This window comes from Ochotona curzoniae, unplaced genomic scaffold, assembly GCF_017591425.1.
Source record: "Ochotona curzoniae isolate NIBS_2020 unplaced genomic scaffold, NIBS_Ocur_1.0 scaffold_1037, whole genome shotgun sequence".
In the NCBI taxonomy this organism is placed as follows: Eukaryota; Metazoa; Chordata; class Mammalia; order Lagomorpha; family Ochotonidae; genus Ochotona; species Ochotona curzoniae.
Genome location: NW_024467083.1, coordinates 2,255,423 through 2,275,512, shown reverse-complemented (window position 1 = coordinate 2,275,512; position 20,090 = coordinate 2,255,423). Strand labels below are relative to the sequence as shown.

Here is a 20,090-nt window from a genome sequence, read left to right as displayed (position 1 = left end):
GCATAAAATTGCTTAACATCCTAAAAAAAATAAAAATAGAGCTGCACTATGATTTAGCAATCCCACTTCTGGGTATGTAGCCAAAGGAAGCGAAATCGGTCTATTGAAGGGATATATGTACTCCCATGTAGTGTGCAGTACTAGACACAATTGCTAAGACATAGAATCTGTTTCCATGTCTGTCAACAGATGAGTGGATACAAAAATATAAACATAACGGACTACTATTCTGCCATAATTTAAAAAGGTTGAAGTCTTGGAAATCTTGTTTGTGACACTGGATGGATGTAAGGGACATTATGTTAGATGAAATAAGCCAGACACAGAAAATCAGTATGCATAAGGTGGATATTAACCTATATGTGTCAAAGGGGCTAAAGAAAATGGGGATTTTTGTGTGGTTCGGTGAGGAAAGAAATGTAGAAACAAATCTTGGAAGCTGACCAGCACTTCACATCCAAAGTCTTGCCCTTGTTTGGTAAACTTGTTAGGGTCCCAGCCCTCTCCCTGGGGGCAGCTTAGAGGACTGTTTCCTGCCTTGCACAGAGGAGGCTATTAGGTCCTCTGGCACTGTGCTAAGGAAGTTCTGGGAAGAAGGTTATGAATTCCACGTGCCCAGAAAGCCCTTCACCCAGTAATTTCCCAGAAGATGGGGGAAGGAATGGTGGACTCACACCTTTACCTGCTACAACTCTAGTCTAAAGCAGATCAGGCTCCCAGCTCTTTACTGAGATGCTTGCTGCATCTGTGAAGTGTGTTCTTTTCATTAAACTTGTCTAGCTTGCTATGGTTATTCTTTGTATTAAATCTGAACGTCTTTTGTGAAAACAGAAAGGTAATATGATCTCACTCAGATGTGGAATCTGAAAAGGTTGATCTCATAGAAGCAGAGAATAGAAAAGTGATTACTGCAGGGAGAGGAGGGCGTTAAGAGGTTAGTAAATAGGCACATTTGTAATGATAGATGGGAGGAACTGCTGTTCTGTTGTCAGTATGGTTACCACAGTTAATCATAATGTGTTACTGTTTCAAAATAGTTAGAAAAGAGGATTCTCATGTTACCAAAAATCATCAGCCTACCAACTGATGGATATTCTAATTGCGTTAATATGGTCATCGTACAATGTGTTTTTATTCTGATATATTACATTGCATCCTACAAATAAGCATAATTATTTATTGCTCAAAGATATGTAAAAGGGTCAGGTTCCGGGCCAGTTAGCTGTAGCTCCACTTGGGGTGTCTGTAGATCAAGTCAGAGCCACTGGGTTTGGATCTGGTCTGCTTCTGGTCCAGCTTTCTGCTAATGTGTGTTCTGAGAAGCAGTAGGTACTGGCTTGAGTTCCCAGGACTCTGCCACCATGCAGGAGAATCAAGTTCCTGGTTCCTGACTTCCACCTTATTCAGCACTGATTATCGTGGGCATTTGGGAAGTGAAGTAACATTTGTGCCTTTAAAAGGAATTCAGTGAGGGGCTAGCATGGTGGCTCAACAGGCATTTTTGCATTTTTTTTAATAGTTCATTGGAAAAAAGTTTTATTTATTGGAAAGGTAGATGGAATTTGTGGAGAGAAGGAAAGACAAAGATCTTGCATTGTTGCTTCACTCCCCAAATGGTCACAACACTGGAACTGAGCTGATCTGAAGCCAGGAGCGTCTTCCAGGTTTCTCAATTAGTTGCAGGGTCTCATGGCTTTGAGCCATTCTCTGCTGCTTTCCCACCCTATAAGCAGGGAGTTGGATGAGACGTGGAGCAGCAGGGACACAGACTGGTGCCTATCTGGGATCCCAGCACATACATAGTGAAGATTTAGTCACTGAGCCATCACACTGGAGCCCAGCAGTCAAATTTCTTGCATAAAATGCAGGCATCCCATATGGGAGCTGGCTGAAATTCTGGCTGCTTCCCTTCCCATCCAGCTCCATGCTTGAGGGTTGGGAAAGCTATAGATGATGGTCCATAGCCTTCCCATGTGGGAGACCCAGAAGAAGCTCCAGTTCCTGGTTTTGGATCAGTTCAGCTTTGACTAATACTTCATTTGGGGAGTGAACCAGTAGATGGAAGATCTTTTTCTGTCTCTCCTCTCTGTAAATTTGCCTTTCAAAAAATAACATAAATCTTTCTTTAAAAAAAGATGTAATAAATATAGAAATGTTTTAAGAGAATTTACTTTAATATTACTAATGTTTGAAAAGTAATTGATTTTTGAATAGAAATGTACATGATATAAAATTCAAGAAAATGCATAAAGTTATACAGGGAAAATGCATACAATGCAACAGTTTTTGGTTCATCTACTGCAGATACTCTGAACATGCAGCTCATATATAACCCCCATGCCTTCAAATAGTCAATCAGCAAATGTTTTCAAAAGGAGTCTATCAGTCTCCTCACTGAGACACTCTATGCCCTAGGACCTGTAAAGATGTAGGGTGAGCATTTCATTTTGGGAATATTGATTTATGTTTCCTCAGGGACAATTTTTTCTTTTAATTTTATTTTGTAACTTAAAAAAATATATGATTTTTACTCTTTAAAAAGCAGAGTGACAGCAAGAGTGAGGGCAAGAAAGAGCTCCATTCACTGATCTAGTCCCTAGTGGCCACAAAGGCTGGGGCTGTGGCTGGGCCAGGCCAAAGCCAGGAGCCATGAACTTCAATCTGGTCTCCCACATGGGGGAAGGGTTCCAAGTACTTGGCATATCCTCTTTTTTTTTTTTCTTAAAGATTTATTTATTTATTGGAAAGTCAGATACAGAAAGGAGGAGAGACAGAGAGGAAGATCTTCCGTCCGATGGGTCACTCCCCAAGTGGCCGCAATGCTATGCCGATCCGAAGCCAGGAACCAGGAACTTCTTCCTGGTATCCCACACGGGTGCAGGGTCCCAAAGCTTTGGGCTGTCCTCCGCTGCTTTCCCAGGCCACAAGCAGGGAGCTGGATGGGAAGTGGAGCTGCCGGGATTAGAACCGGCACCCATATGGGATCCTGGTGCGTTCAAGGCGAGGACTTTAGGTTCTAGGCCATGCCGCCGGGCCCCTTGGCATATCCTCTTATGTCTCCTCAGGTGTATTAGCAGGGAGCTGGATTGCAAATATAGCAACTGGGACTTGAACCAGCACCCAAATGAGATGCTGTCATTATAGGTGCCACCTTAACCCAATAAACCACAATGCCAATCCTCTTTTACAGGCTCACAGTAACTAAGTAATCATCTCATCAAACATACCAGAAAGGGGTAGGAGTAAAACTGGGTAAGGGGCAAGTTAGGGAAAGGAAGGTGAATTTGCTGATACTGTTGTCAGATTATAAATGCAATGTCTCAGTTTTTTCTAACCCTCTGGAAAAGGGTTAGTACTCTTCCCCATTTTCCATATGAGAAAATTAAGGTACACAAAGGTTATATGAGTCACCCTAACTAACGTAACTGGAAAGTTAAAAAGACCAAGATTCAAGGATGATTTTGAAATCCCAAAGCCAGTAACTTTCACCTAAAGAAGGGGCCAAAGGGATGCAGGTGTAAGAAGGGTCAGAGCAGCCAAATTCCCAGCTATGCTCAATGTTTTAGGAAAGGAAGGGCAATACAACCTGAAGCCCCAGCATTTATAACATAAACAACAGCACCCACAGGCATGCTGACAGCCTTCTCTGTCTCCACAGCTCTTCAGACATGCCAGCTCTTGGCTGTCACAGGTTTTCAATGTTCACAGAGGTCAGCTCTAACACAAGTGCACAGTGCTGACAGCAGGCAAGGCATTCCTTTGGGATAGGCAGACTATACCCAGTGCTATTTTAGTCTTTCCAGAGAAATCTCACCTCTGTGACTAAGTGGAAACCAGTTGTAATCACTTGAGCTCATTGCTAAGATGCTTGCAAATGAAAATTCTTGAATAAAAAAAACAAATATGTTTATCAGTCTTGGTGTTGCTACTAATGGGCTTAGTGGTTTGTGCTGTGATAAGAAGCATCAATAGACAGCATGGCTGAAACAAGTGGCTTTTGCTGCTCATGGCTCAGCAGGCTAGAGTCCAAGCCAAGGTGCTGCAGGCTCAGTCCTTAGTGAAGATTTTTCTCTTGTTCACAGGTGGCTAGCTTGTCGCTCTGTCCTTCCAAGACAGAGAACGAGAGTGCATGTGTGCAAAAACAATGCTAGTCATTTGTTCTTTTTAGAAGGACACTGATTCCAGTGTGAGGGCTGCACCTTCATGACTCATCTAATTTGCTTCCGAGGTCCCCTGCTTCCAAGTTCACAACATTGAGATTAGGATTTCATAAATGAATTTCCAATAGACACAAACATTTGGTCCAGGACACCACCAACAACAAAATAATTCATACAGAGTTGAGCAGTTGGCATGGTACATTCACGCAAATTGCCTTGTTGGAAGTTCAGGTGTGAATTCGCTGTTTCTTAATTTTCCCTGTTTTATTGCTGAAAAGCAATTGAGGAGCATTTGGTGACTTCCCAAGGTCACAAAACTAGCACACAGCAACAGTGGGGTGCAAAATCAAATCTCTCATTCAGGTGCCTTTTTTTTTCAGCCATTCTGTTCCGAGTAGTTAGGAATGATAACGCAAAACAGAAGCAACTGTAATTATTTAGTGATTTAGTATGTGCTGGTCTTTGAAAATATTATCTCTTGGTGTAGTTTTCTATTTTTTAGCTCTAAGAGAACTTAAAATGATCAGGGTTGAGCAGCTTGCAAAATCACATAGTTGGAACATGATAAAGCAAGTATCTGGACCAGGTCTGACTGAATCTAGAGATTATGCTGTTATTAAACCATTCTGCTAAAGTGGCCTTTCAAATTCTCTTTGAAAAATAGTATGTAGGATGAAAATATTCTCTTAGACATATTTATTAAGATTTTAGTCAGAAGTGGATTTCATGCCCTTTAAAAGCATTAGTGTTCTACAAATTCTATTCAAAGTTCTGCTTTTAGGCACCACAGATTGAGGACAGATGTTTCTTTATGCTCTTAAAGGTCCACTCTCTGTAGCTGAATGTAGTGAGAATGCAGCTTGTTCTGAATGTTTCAGAAAAATGGAATCAAGCCGATCATTCCAAATGAGAACCAAATCAAAAGAGTTATTACAGAGATTTGATGGAACAAAAGTCCAACACAGTTGGTTATTACTCAGTGGTAAGGGTGGGAACTTTTCATCTGAGAATTTGTTCTCAGCTACACAGATATTCTCAGTTGTGCTCCACCCAAACACTAAGCTTGAGGTCAGAGAACTGAATGTGTTTGATTGAGATTCATGTGATGGGAAAGGTGGGGGCACATGGGCATGGGAGGGGTGCTACTTATTGGGGTGAGGTAATGCTAAACCACATTCCAGTAAAATAAGGAATTCAGACATAGAGAGTGATGGAATGTTTCCTGGACTACTCACATAAACAGACGCTTTCTGTGAATTCAGACAAGTTATACTTTAATGCCTCCGTATATTTTAAATACTCATTTGGGAAGAATGATTAGCTCTCTAGGTAGTATTTCATAGTTTCTGTTGTGTGTTGTAGCCATGACTGCTACTCGTGAAAAGCTTTTCAAGGTCAACCACAAGTGCACTTGACTTACGACTGACTTAGTGCATTTACTTGTATTTTCTAGGGAACTCTTGCATCTTAGAGGCATTCACTTCCATTCTCATTGTCCTGAAAAGACAACTGAAACCCAGTGGGGGCTAGTGACATTTTGAAGCCCAACTTCAGCATTCCTTGAAAGTCAAAAGGGTCTTATATTTCAAGAGAGTGTTTACAATTTTGGTTGAGGTTTTCCTTAGTATTTAAAAACCCAAACTGTGAGATCAGATTTGCATTCCACACTAGATTGCTTAGATTACTGTTTGCCCATTGGAAAAGTCACCAAGTTTACCCATCTGTTTCCTCACCTGTAGAATGGGTGAAATTTTTTTTCTGATTAGCCTCCTATTATGCACTAGGCCCTCCAAGAACGCACCGGAGCACTACCTCCTCATACCACTTCCTGGCCCAGGAGCTTTTAATGATTTCTCATTGTTTCAATAGATTGTCAATAAAAGTATCTGCTAGTAGTTTCTGGCATATCCACTTGCCTCTAGGCATTCTGAGTGATGGAATACATCTTGCCAAAGGTGGACTTCCTGCTCTTCACTCGTTCATTATCTGCAATGCCATAGGTGCCATACTTGTTGAAGGAGATAAAAATATAAGCAAGAACTGATAATTGATAAATAGCTTGACTACCTTGGTATAAGGTTAAGTTTCGTGGAAAAATGGAATTAAAAGCAAAAATAATTATAAACTTTATTTTTTAAATATAAGCTCTATCAGGTTGATGACAGTTTTGTAAGGAATGTTTTGGGCCATTTTGTTTATTCATAAAGAACTGAGGCCTAGGAAACTTAACCATGTCCCTGCAGCCTTTTGAAATTATTAGCTCATGAAAGATAGGTGTTCTTTATAGATTTTTTGTTTTAAGATTAGAAAGCAAAAATAAGTCAGAAGGAAGCAACTGAAGACAATAAGGTGACCAGTGATTTTCCATCAAAATCCTTATGAAATTGCCATTTATTGACAAGAGAAACAAACAGGAGAATTAGCGTGCTGGATAAGGGCTTTCTGGTGACACATTCCAGGTGTTCTTCTGCTAAACCTTTCTCAAAAAACTTTTTTAAGAAGTAAACATTATCTGCAGAGAGTCAACAAGCAAAATGCCTTGAGTTGTATATTCCCAAAAATCGTTGCCAGGAGTTTTTCTCTTAATTGTGCACTTTGGTGTTGATGGGATTATGTCCACTTTTCAGTGGTCATTGGTTTCACTGTGCTTTTAGGTCTCGGTGTTTAGGCCTCCCAGTAGGCCCCAGGTCACCGAGGGTGGGGAGATCATGTTCTTCAGCCCACAAGAACCACCAGAGACAAGCTGGTGAGGATTGTCCACTTTATTACACACAGGTTACAGATTTAAAAGGTAAGGAAGGGGAGGGCAGGAGGGAGCCTTCCAGCAGTCTCCTGCCCACCCCTAAAGATACTGTAATTAGCTGTATGATACGTCTATTTCCCTAGATCTTCCGTTCATGTCAGAAGTCATGTTCCATGTGTATTCCCCTTGACCTTCCAGCCATGTTGGAGGTCACACTCCACATGTAGAACTGAAAGCTGTGCCTCAGGCAATGGGGAATTAAGCTTTAGGCCACACCCACAAGGCAATAGGGCAGGGGCCTGGGGTGATTGCCCATACTTAGGATTGTACATTTAAGGACCTGTTATATCTCCTGTTAATTCTTCAAATATATATTGATATTGATATTCACAAAGGATCCAGTGTCCTCTGATGTGTCCCCTGTCTTGCCCAGGAGGGCCAGGAAGCACTGGTTCCCTAGAACAGTACCTTGGGGTGCACAGTGCTGAGCCAGTGCAGTGTGCAGGCGGTTTCCAGGGGCTACCTCTCTTCACAGAAGATGGAGTGATGACAAAGCAGGACACTCCTGCCCAATATCCCCATATAACTAAAAATGAGAACAGCACTAGACGGAAGTTTGAAAAACCCAATGTATGAACCAAAAATGAATCCCCCAGCTTCTAGAAGGGTCTGCAGGGTCAGTGGCAGAGTATGGGGAGCCAGCAGTGATGAGACCCCTGCACATAGGGCCTGTCATAGATATGAATCCCTTGAATCTTAGCCCTTGGAAGCCCCATACTGGGGGACTTAAATGACCAGGTCAGGACTCAAAGGGAAAGCCTACCAATGGCTGTGGGTATGAAATGTCTTGAAGAGTCCTAGAGGCTGCCTTCTTCCATGTTTTTAGGCTTATAGGGACCTGTATTATGGGGTGAGGCTTGAGGGAAGGATGTATGGACTTGGTATTAGAAGGGCTGGTCCAAGGCCATATGCAAATCCTAAGGCTCATCCTAGGGGCCACTGGCCAAGCACCAACAGATCACGGCTGGGCTGTAGAATGAGTCTGGGGACATAGCAGTGGATGAAAACAGAAGAGTCCATTAGGGCCTCTGGCTAGACATCAGAGGCCCAGAGATACCTAATAGCCACGAGGAGAGGACACAGGAGCGTCTCACTAGACTCAGCAGGCAGAAGTCCCCAAACACCCATACCAACTCTTTCTTCAAGCTATGGCTCCCTTGGGCATGACCTAAGAGAGACTCAGAGGCCTGTGTTGTCCTGAGACTGCCTGGTGAAACCTAACGTGGTGCTCCCCAACCACAGGCAGCGGCATGGGCCAGGGTGGGCTGTAGTTCTGTGGAGCAGGTCTGGTCACCACTACTTTGCCAACTTCACTGAGGGTTCAACCCAGACTGTCTCCAAGGCACCCAGGAAGGAGGCCAGGAAAAACCCCTTGGCTCAGTCAGAGCGGGCTGTAGAGCTCATCTTGAGTGCTGCAGAGCAGCCAGCCAGGACTCGGGAACCAAGACAAATAGATCCTAAGTGCACACTTGTCTGGCACATGCTGGGACCTACATTCTCCCAGCCACTTTCCTGCTTGCTCAGAAATGCCACAGTGTCTGTCCTGGGGAGTGAGGGATTTAAATTTCCTTTGGAAGATTTACTTTTCTCTGCAGCTGATCTAGCGCAATATTTGACACCCATAGGGCAGAAAGCATACTCCACTTTAATTTCTCAGCCAGAATTATGAAAGCTGAACTGTTGGGATGTTGTTTATGCTCCTAATCATCAGTCCTCTTCAATTAGGACACAAATAACATGGCTACTTTCCTCACAAACTGAAGTGATGGTTCCCACGATGGACTTCATCTTGAACCTTGTCTTGTTCTGAGAATGAATTATTTACTTCTACTACTAATTAAACTGAGGCATTGTCCCCGTAAGCTTTTCATAAAGGGTTGATGATTCTCCCACCCAGGTTTCACAAAGAGTTTAATAATAATAATAATAAATAATGCTAATAATAATTTTTGCCTCATTATTAGCAGAACTCATTTTGGTGTGATAAGGGCTCTTTTGTTCTCCTTTGTGCCTCAAATTTGATCTTGTTCAGACCTGTTATATAATAATTGTTACTTGTTTATTTTGGTGTAAAAAAATTTTTGAGATCCTTGTTTGGCTTTCCCCCCCAATACTACACGTTTTTGGTGAATATTTTGATGACTCTTTGTAAAAACATCTAACTCCAATTTGGGGGAAGGGAGGTAGTTAGAAATGTTACAAAGTGCTGTTTCATGTTAGTTTTGATGAAGTGAGATACGTCAAATTTCTATATAAAGAAAATCTCTGGTTCAGGAAATGGCCTTGGCAAAGACATGGAGGTATGAAAGGCTTGGCACAGAGGATTGCCTTGCCTTTTGTGTGGTGGGCCTAAGGGAATGCATGTGGGAAGTCCAGCACTGCCTGGAAGAATTGGATTCTGGCCAAAAGAAGGCCACTGGGGTCAGGTCACATTGCTGTTCCGTTGGATCCATAGTGCACTAAGCAACAAGAGCATTCAAACGTCCAGTAAGTCACAGTAAATGGCGGCATTTGACAAGGTCTTGCCATCAAGGTACAAACTAAGGTTTGGATGAGCAATTGCTCAGAGGTTAACATGCCACTTGGGAGGTTGATGCTGTGGTGTAGTGGATAAATCTGCAGCTTATGGCACTGGCATCCTATATGGGGACTGATTTGAGTTCTAACTGCTCTAGTTCTAATTCAGCTTCCTGCTAATGTGCTTAGGAAAGAGTGGAGGAAGACACAACTACTTGGGCCTTTGTACCTATGCGGAAGACCTAGAGGAAGTACTGGTTTCTGGCTTTAGGTGTACCTATACGTAAGACCTAGAGGAAGTACTGGTTTCTGGCTTTAGGTGGGCCCAGCTCTGGACATTGCAGTCAGTTAGAGGGTGAACCAGTGGACGGAAGATCTCTCTCTGACCTAGCTACTGGCTGTCATAGCCATTCAGAGGAGTGAGCCAGCAGATGGAAGAGCAAGCTCTCTCTGCCTTTATTCTCCGCTTTCCAAATAAATGGAAATAAATCTCTACGAAAAAAGCCACATAAGATCAACATGGTTATATTTTTTTCTGTTGACACATTTCCAATCTGTGGCTTTTGGTTTCGTCTTCTTTTTTTCGAATTTCCACAACCCAGAGCTATGAGAGACAAGACCTTTTTGTTGAATTCATACTGTCTGACTATAGTGGGAACGGATGAGGATGTAACTGTGGTACAGGGTATCAAAGGAGACCTTGGCACCTTGTTTTCTGTAGATCCTAGTGCTGCTGGTAAAGTGCTCACTGACAGACCATCTACCATCTAGGGAGATGTTCGTTCCATCCAGGGCATCGTGTAGCTTTACATGATGGGAGGGACCAAGAGAGGAAAGGCAGGGCCCAGGGGCTCCTGGTGTGCTCAGTTCTCCTTTTGGCTCCAGTACAATCGTCTCATTCAGGGGGAACATTCCCTTCAAGTGCTGGCCAGTCAGAAGAGCAGATGGCTATGGAGAATCTCAGAACTGGGCATGAGGCTTCTGTGAGACACAGATGTTAAAGTAGTAGTTATGAAGGGAATGAATATCTCAAAGTGTGTGAAGTGTGTGCCAGTTGCCATGGGAATACCCAAGGCAGGATCTTTGCATGGATCTGGTCAAAGACACTTCCCCAGGAAGTGGCCATTTACACAAAGGACTGGCAAATAAAAGTCAGCTAGGCAAGGGTGATAAAGAGGAGCCTTCTAGGCTGAGAGAAAAGATGTGCACAAAGCAAGGTGGGGAAGGGCAGGCTTTGAAATATTTCCTACCGAATTTGTAGAGAAACTTATAACAAGTAGTGAATAACCGCTAGGATCAGAGAAGTCTTTTGCAAACAATCTTCCCAAGACTTTGTTGGGTTTGTTTCTGTGATGGTAGGACCATGTTTTTGCACATTCCTTCCACCCCTTGTATCTTCAGTACCCAAGACTGGATTTGGGAAATAGCAGATACCTACTATTTGCAGAATAACATCTACATTTTACAGAAGAGGAAGCTGAAGCTCAGGTGGCCGAGGTTAGTTAAGAAATACAGGTGATAGGATGCCATTTTGGCACTGATGCGTGAAAGACCAACATCCCATTTGGGTACTGTCTTATATCTGGCTACTCCATCCAGCTCTGTGCTGGTGACCTGGGAAAATCAGCAGAAAATGATCCAAGTACTTGGGCCATTGCACCTATTGGGGGACCTGGAAGAAGTTCCTGGCTCCTGGCTTCAGCCTGGCCCAGCTCCAGCAATTCTGGACATCTAGGGAGGGAACCAGCGGATGGAAGAACTCTGTCTCTTCCCCGTCTCTCTGTGGTTCTTTTAAGTAAATAAACAAATATTAAAAAAGAAAATACAGGTGAAAATAGGCCTCACATCTAGGTTAGAGTTGGGTGCCTTTTGGAACCTTAAAATAACTTGTCTTCTTCCAGATACAGCAGTGTCTAAGTGTAGTCTTTGAACAGCTCTGGGATGGAGACCAAAACATACAGATCCAGGATGGCTCACAGCATATCGGATGACTGGGAAGGCTAGTCTGCCTTTGGAGTTGACATTCGGGTGGTGCAGTTTCCTTTGTCCAAACAAAGCTGGCAAAGGCAGACAGCATTCTCTCACTGTTAGCCTGTTAGCTGACTTTATACTCACGTCCACAGCCCCATGCAATGGAATCCTTAAAACTTCAAATGTAGGCATCTGTTTGCCCCAGGTCAGAGTATGGACTGCATGCCATTGGCAAAGGGTCAGTCTGCTTTGAAGCTTTGGTATGCAAGTCCAAGTGGACCAAGTGTCTCACAAATCAGCTGCTAACAACTTGGGCACCTTAAGACATTTCTCCTCACTGGGGACTGACTGTAAGAGCATCATCAAGGCCCTGCCGGGATGTTCCTAAGTGACTTCTCATCACAGGACACAGTCTGTCGTGATGGGAGGCCCTGTAGAACAGCCCTTGAAGATAATTCCATTCCATTTCACTTGCTCTGAAGTTTTAGGATCTTCAGCGAAAGCTTTGTTCATGTGTCATTAAAGTGAATCATTTTAAAAGCTAAAAAAAGAAGTGTATGACATGCTCATAAGAGAATTACTCAGTATTAACCTGATCAACACCTCCTACTCACACAATGTCTTATGTAGACTGGAGTCTTGGAGTTGAAAGGCATCCCACAGAAATTAGAAGGACTGGGCACGATGGCTTAGAGGCTAAAGTCCTTGCCTTGAATGTGCTGAGATCCCATATGGGTGCTGGTTCTAATCCTGGTGGCCCAGCTTCCCATCCAGCTCCCTGCTTGTGGCCTGGGAAAGCAGTTGAGGAAGGCCCAAAGCCTTGGGATCCTGCACCTGCATGTGAGACTTGGAATCCTGGCTCTTGGCTTCAAATTGGCTTAGTTCCAGCCATTGCCGCCAATTTAGGGTGGGGAAGTGAACCATTGTACAGATCTTCCTCTCTGTCTCTCCTTCCCTCTGTATATCTGCCTTTTCAATAAAAAATAAATTTTTTTTAAAGGTTAATCCACAGTTAAAAAAAAAAAAAAAAGAAATTGGAACCCTGGCCTCAGGGGGACCTTGTGCATGATGACACAAGGTACACCACTTGCAATAGTGGGTTTGGTGCTGAAGCTTGGAAGTTATAAGCATGTTTTTCTGTCCCTCTATGAGATAGCCTCTAGCATTCACAATGTTGTCAAACACCTGAGTCCTGTATACCCTAAGAGGCCTGTCAACTTCCCGCAGGCCATGCAACCATTAGCCTAGCTGAGACTTTCACTGATTGTCTGAGATGACACCTAAGACTTGTCTCTAGTCTTGCAGAAAAATCCTTCATGGGCACACTCTACTGAATTGGAGGAATTCTATTTACCACCAGAGAGAAGGAAAGGGAAGAAGAGTCACTTTCTTTCACTGTTAGGAAGAAAATAAACAGTTGAAATGCTTGTGCCAAGTCCTTACAAAGTCACTTTACAAGTCCTCTTCCTTCACTGACAGAGCTCAGTGGAGGGGAGTATGGGGCTCTCTGAGAGTGGAAATGTGCAGTGTGAATGGGCCTCCCGGTGGTTGAGCCAGGTGCCTTGTGCCAAAGATCTCAAAAGGTCAGCTTGTTGAAGAACCCAAAGGAAAACGTCAAGTGAGCCAGCGCTCCAGGTCTTTCTGAGCTGGGATGAGGTTTTCTCCTTTTCTAGTGTGTGTTCAGCCAGAAGGCAGAGCCTGAGGAGCATGGTTTGTTATCTGGAACCTTACCCGCCCTCCTCCCCCTCACACATCTAAATCAACAGCAGAATGGACTTAGCCTGAATTGTGATAGCAAGCTGCCTTACTTAGGTCTGTCATGTCTACCAGCACTTCCCTACGAAGTGAGGAGTCTCAGGGAGTTCAGCTGAAGCTTCGGTTTCCCAAAACCCTGTTCTGACTACACGCCTCACTCAGCTGCATCTTGTAACAAGAAATGTGGGGATGCTAACAGTTCTTTTTTAATGGAGTTGTGGTTTTCACCCAATATTTCATCCCCCATAGGGTCAGGAATCCAGCATGAGAGACTGTTCTAAACAATTGTGCTCTTTGGTGTATTTTAAAACATGGAAATAAAAAGTATGATTTGCAAAAATAACCACAAAATCTAAAAGTACGTTAGTCTTTTGGAAGAAGTTATTCTTAGACTGCAACATGTTTAACATCGTATGTGCATATCAATCCCTTTCCAAAATATTCAGTGTCTGCACATTTCATAGGACAGATTCTGGATTAAATTTCAGAATCTCAGGCTGTGCTCACAACCTCATCCCTTAAGGTCAAGTGATCATGGTAATGTGCAAGGTGAGGGTACTTGAACCACATTCATGGAAAATGGAATTAAAAGACGTTTATTTTTGTGCAAAACATTTTGAAAGCCAGTTTTTCAAAACATATTTTTTAAAGAAATTCTTCAAGTTTGATTTTTAGAATCCATTTTGCTAGACTTAAAAAAGGTTTTACATTTCCACTTTCCACATTTTTTTTAAAAAGTTATTTTCCACTTTATTTGAAAGGCAAAGGCACAGAGAGACAGAAAGAGTGAAATCTCCTGTCTCCTGGTTTATTTCCCAAATGCCTAGAAAGAACCAGAGCTGATCCAGGCTGAAGCGAGGAGCCTGTGACTCCATTTGAGCCTCGTACATGCGTGGCAAGGACAGAAGTACTGCAGCCGTCATCTGCTGCCTCGTAGGATGCATGCGAGTAGAAAGCTGAATCTGAAGTGAAGAGTGGGCTCAAATCAGGTGGCACTCTTTGGGCATTCCAAGTGATGACTCTGCCAAACGCCTTCTCCCACTTGCACAGACTTTTGGAAGCACTTTCACATGTAAGAAGTGAGGATTTGGTGCTACAGCTTCTCCCGTTCAAAACCAGCTCTATTATTACGAGGAGTCAGATGAGCTAATTTCCCACAGCATTATTATTATTTTCAAGAAGAGTTATTTATTTGAAATTCAGAGTTACAGAGGGAGTGGGAAAAGCTGAGGGGGGGGGGGAGACTATTCACTGGTGCACTTCTCAGATGCCGCAATTGCCAGGACTAGGCCAGGCTGAATGCAGGAGCAAGGAGCCAGGAGCCAGGAGTTTCATCTGAGTTTCACATGTGGGTGGCAGGCATCCCAGCACTGGAATCATTTTTTTCAGTGCTTTTCTCAGGAGCTGGATCAGAAGTATGGCAGCTGGGACTTGAACTGGTGCCCATATGGGATGCTGGTATTGCAGCTGGTACCTTTACCTGTTATGCCACAATACTGGTCCCAACAGGACTCTGTTATATACTAGCTATATAGTCAAGTATCTTAGTATGTTTAACCTATTGTTTATAAAGTTCATTGCAGGTACTTTAGTTCTCAATAATGATAACTAGTGCAGGAATCTGTACTCCTTTAGAACCTAAGTTACTGATATGAGAAAGGAATCTAGAGCCCAAAGTGCTGTGGGTACAGTCCCGCATGTACACAGCAAGTTGTATCTTGAAATACAACGTGGAATGGAAGAATGGCTGTACAAATGTAGCATGCACAGGATTTGGAGCTGGGCAGGAGACATGGGTTGGAATCTTAGCTCCTCCTCTAAACCTTGGTTAGAGGCAGATGCTCTCTGTTCCTCAGAGCCAGCCAACCCACCAGTACAGGCAGGACACTCAACAAAGGGAAGCACCAGTAGGAGAGCCATCTCCCTTGGTCAGTAAAGTTGTCAACAAACCACTCAGTCTTCCCTTCTCAGAAGGTTGTGTGGTTCTGTCTCAGTGGAAAACTCTATGATTCCAGAATGAGATTAGAAGGCAAGAAGGAAATAAGAAGCTAGAGGCTGATTAGCTAGAAGTTAGAAACTAGGACAGATGTGGAGCAGGAAGAAATACGAAGTGCAAAGCAGACTGGAATAGAAGAGACTGCTCAGCTTTGAAAAAGAGTTTTGGAAACACCGTGATATGTCCACTAGGATAAAGTTCAGATGTTAAATGTTCAGCCAAACATCTGTACAGTTGAATATGCTTTCTGTTTGGAATTGTTGTGAGACTTTGTGTTGTTTATAAAGTTTTCTTTCTTAACTTGTAAAATTGGAACAATATGCCAAATGGGATTGTTGGATGGGTTGAAATAGCACATATAAAAACCTTGGCATGGAGAAGGAACTGAATAAACTTATGATTGTACCCTACTGTTATTTCCCTCTACAATGACGATTTCTCCAAGCTACACAAGCACAGCCATATGGTTCAGTTTTTACTTTTTCTCCATTTGAAACCATCCAATGAGGCTGGTAATGATTGTTCTGCCATGATGTCACAAGCCCAGGAAATTTTTTCCTCAACTCTCTTAATGTGGATGCAATCAATTCTTTCTCATTGGTTAGTTCCTCGGGCTTTACCCTCTCACAGAGCAGCTGCCTGAGCAAGGTTCCTTCTATTATGGAAAAGGTGGATTGCTTAGTTGGAAAAGTGACAGAAAACGGCTCTGTGTTTGTCTTGAGCAGATTCTCAATGCATCGCTGAAGAGCTAACAAAGATGAGAATTCAGCTTTGGTTTAGACTATAAATTCCCTTACACCCTGGTGTTTGGTCCCCCCCTAGTGGTGTAGTTTCAGAAACTCCAAAAGGAAAATGATTCCATACTGTTTGAAAGAACCAGGCAACATTGCAAGAGACAAACAGTTTTCCTCACTGCAATGGTACCTCACTGGTCCTGCTGAGAAGAATATGGTCTTAACACTGGTTTGTGTCCCAGTTACTCTGTTCTTATCCAGTTTCCTGCTAACACACTTGGGAAAGCAGACCAAGAAATTCCAAGTATTAGTGTCCCTGCCACCCATGAAAGAAACCTGGATGGAGTTCCAGACTCTTGGCTTAAAGCGCTGGCTGTTGATCATTTTAAGGCATGAATCAGTGAATGGAAAATCTCTGTCCCTTTCCCTATCTTTCTGTTGCTCTTTTAAATACATCTTTTAATATATAAATGTATCTTAAAGCTCCATCTTCCCCTGAGCTTTTGAAGTACCCAAGTAATTCAAAAGCACTTTTGGTGGGCACAAAGCAAAACATCATCCTGGAATACTAGCTGTCTGAAGTTCTTTGAAGATGGAAATGAGTGAGAGGTGAGTATATGTAAATCTGGGGCATATGGCTAGGACAACTCTGAAGAGCATAATGAGACAGTGTGGGTGAGAGAGAGAGAATTGGATGATCTGATAAGGGGAGGAGGCACCAGGGGATGGAGTACTCAGAGGGAGAAATGGAAGGGGGAGGTGAAACAGTTGACAACCCTTCTAGAAATATTTCCGCAATGGGGATGCTTGGCAGAGATCCTCCAAAATGTGAAGACTCTCTCTCTCCCTGGAGCCCCCATTCCCATGTGCCTTCCAATTCAACTATCTTTAATCTCCACCTAAATCATGCTAAAATTTTGGTTTTGGAGCATGGAGTAAGGTAACAGTTGACATCCAACAGTTGAATCTTTATGATTCAAGATTTTTAGTAATAGAAGTTCCCCCATTCTTATCAATCATATACTGAATAAATATTTCAAGTTTTCTTTGAGTTACCAATTTTTTTAAAGTACCCGTTTATTTTCATTTTACTTTTTTTTAAAAAAAGATTTATTTAATTTTAGTGGAAAGGAAGATTTATTTAGAGAGGAGAGAAAGAGAAAGCTTCTGTCCACTGATTCTCTTCCCAAATAGCCACTATGGCTGGAACTGAGCTGATCCAAAGCCAGAAGCCAGGAGTTTCAGGTCTCCCTTGTGGATGCAGAGTCCCCTGGTTTTGGGCCATCTTCTGCTACTTTCCCAGGTGATGAGAAGGGAGCTGGATCAGAAATGGAGCTGTTGGAACAGAAATCAGCACCCATATAGGATGCTGGCGCATGTAGGTGGAGGGTTGGCCAGTTTGTTGAGATTTGCTAAATAGGGAGATGTGTCCCCTGAACTAGACCACAAGTTGTCTGAGGACCCCAAATCTCAAAAGTTCTTGGTAGATCGAGAATTATGCAGGAAGCTAACTTCTTGCTGAGATTGCAGGCTTTGCTGGCTAAGTGTGCCTAGAGAGGTGTGAGGCGTCTTCACTATCATTTCATCTTTTAGTGATTGGAGTAGCTTGTATGCTATTGTTTAGTTAACTAGTAACTTTTATTTGCCTGCTTGCTCTGCCAAAATCATGGTATAAGTTGCCCAGTAAAATTCAATAAAGTGTGCACTCGTTCATCTTGCCTTTGCATCCCCTATGTCACAATTTCTTCTTGGTGCAGCAGTCACACCTCAAGTCCCAGTAGAGGGACCCCCGAGACCAGTTGAGCCATCATGCTGGCCCCAAAGTTGCCAAATTCTTACCCATCCAAGAACACCCAAATGTATGGTCTGGCCCTAGTGTCAGACATCGCATGTAGTCTTCTGTATGCATTTCATCTGAGAGTCACTGAGATTAGGTGAAGGTCAGTGACTCTCAACATCTCACCTTGAGGTGACATTTGATAAAGGCAAGGCAAAATAAAATCAAACAGAGGGGCAGGAAGCTGAAAAGCTGTGGTTTTAGGACCCCATCTAGAAGGAGAGGATGAGTTCTTAAATGACTGTTCTGGAATCAAGCTTGCTTTGTAACTTTGTCTTTTATACATGGAGTTGTGAGCCACTCTCCACTCTGCAAGAAAGTTTGCCAAGATAATTGTATGTGTTGTTAAACCCTAAGAATGTTTCCTGCTGCCTACAGAGGCTCTGACTGAGAAGTCACTGTACTTGGCAAATGGGTAATTGGCAACCATATAAGAGACATGATTAGGAGAGGCAGCTCTTGCAGTATGCACAGAGCTGGACAGATCTGGATTGAGACAGTGCAACAAGAAGGCTGGCAAGGAGGAGTGCTGGAAGCAGAAACTGTGTTGGCTTCTCAGGTAGGAACCTGGATGCCATGTTCCTTTAAGGATTCTGGAACTGTTTGCTAGAGAGTGACTGTGAGCAGCCTCTATCGGATCAATTCTGCTTTCAGTGGCAGAGGGAGGTAGAGGGTAAAAAATGACATGGGTTGAATCCTACCTTAACAAGCATATTATAGGACCTGTAAAATTGCAAGTATTTTTAATAAGAAATAATTTGAAAATCTCTTCTCTAGCAGACAAGCAGCTCTATAGGGGAACATTAGGATTAGGAGGCAAAGAGACTCAGAACTGAAGTTTGGAGAAACATGAGACAATATGGTGATGGAAGGGACTTCAATTCAAAAATTAAAATGTGTTAAAAATGAACTTTTGCTGACCCTTCTTTGACTCTGTATAAATGTTAAGTCAACATGGCAATTGAGTGTGAGGCCTAGTATTGTCGTTTTGATTAACCTGCTTCACTCCAGCCTCAGACAGGAGCGGTCAGAGATCACCAGGCAAGAAACACGGGAGGATGGCTCCCTGCCCACAACCACATCCATGGACACAGCCTTCACTGCAGCTTCCCAAGATCATTGAAAGCGGGAAGCAAAGACTAAAGAACATGCTGGCACAGTGGCTGCTCTGCTGCAGAGGACGAGGCACTCACCACCCAGTGGACCCCAGCCCTTGGAGCACCTGGCACTCCTGAGAAGTGGTGTGGGATGGTGCCTTACAGCAGGCACTTGCTGCACATCCTCAATGTACTTCTCATCCTCTAGCCAGGCTGCGTGGGTCCCAGGTGCGAGAAGGAAGGAGCAGGAGGCTTTCTCAAAACTACCAATTTCAGAGAGCAATCAGAATTAACTTTCTTCATGATGTGGTCCAATGTGTATGAAGTCCAGCAGTGCAGTGGTCTGCCTATCAGACTGTAAAAAGACATGTTTACTTATTGAAAGGGCAGAGTGATAGGAGGTATTAGACCATAGTGACAATCTCTGTGTATGTGTATGTGTGAGGGAGAGAGAGAGAATTCTTCCAATTTCCAATGGTTGAATTTCCAAAGGGCTTCAAAATAGCCAGATGTAGGGCCAGGTGATGCCAGGAGAAGAACTCATCCTGGTCCCACAGATAAGTGGCAGAGGCCCACGCATCTGGGTAATCAAATCTGCTGCCTTCTCAGGTGCATTAGCAGAAAACTAGGTCTGAAGCTGAGCAGCTGCAACTCAAACTGGAGCTCACATGTGGACTGCAGGCATCACAAGGCAAACTGCATAATAATATTGCCCCAATTTGCATATCAATTTTTAATGTGAATCAATGTGCTTTTTATGTTTGTGAAAAAGACTTGTCAATCCAGGTTAAATTATCATGTGCAAAAATTTTTTTCCAACAATTAAATTTTTCTGCCTTTACTAAAGTGTCTCAGCATTGCATTCCATTCCTAGTTTTATGTTTTAAAGATATATTTATTTTTTATTGAGAAGGCAGATGTGCAGAGAGTAGGAGAGCCAGGAAGATCTTCTGTGTGTTGATTCACTCCCTAAGCAGCTACAATGGCTGGAGCTGATTCAAAACCAGGAGCCAGGAGCTCTTCTGAGTCTCCCACGTGGGTGCAGGGTCCCGAGGCTTTGGGCCATCCTCAACTGCTTTCCCAGGCCACAAGCAAGGAGCTGGATAGGAAGCAGGGCTGTCGAGACACAAACTGGTGCCTATATGGGATCCCAGAACGTGCAAGGCGAGGACTTTAGCCACTAGGCTACCATGCCAGGTCCCCTAGTTTTAAATTTTAAA

General features: G+C 43.2%; 1 long non-coding RNA gene across 1 annotated transcript in view; it reads left to right on the top strand.

The window, feature by feature from the left end:
* The window catches only part of LOC121168820, a 39,844-nt gene extending 20,128 nt beyond the window's left edge, over positions 1-19,716 (top strand). The window contains exons 2-3 of the long non-coding RNA XR_005885758.1: positions 6,815-6,951; positions 18,785-19,716. This is a non-coding gene — a long non-coding RNA (uncharacterized LOC121168820). The remainder of the gene's footprint in view (positions 1-6,814; positions 6,952-18,784) is intronic.
* Positions 19,717-20,090: the final 374 nt, after the last annotated feature.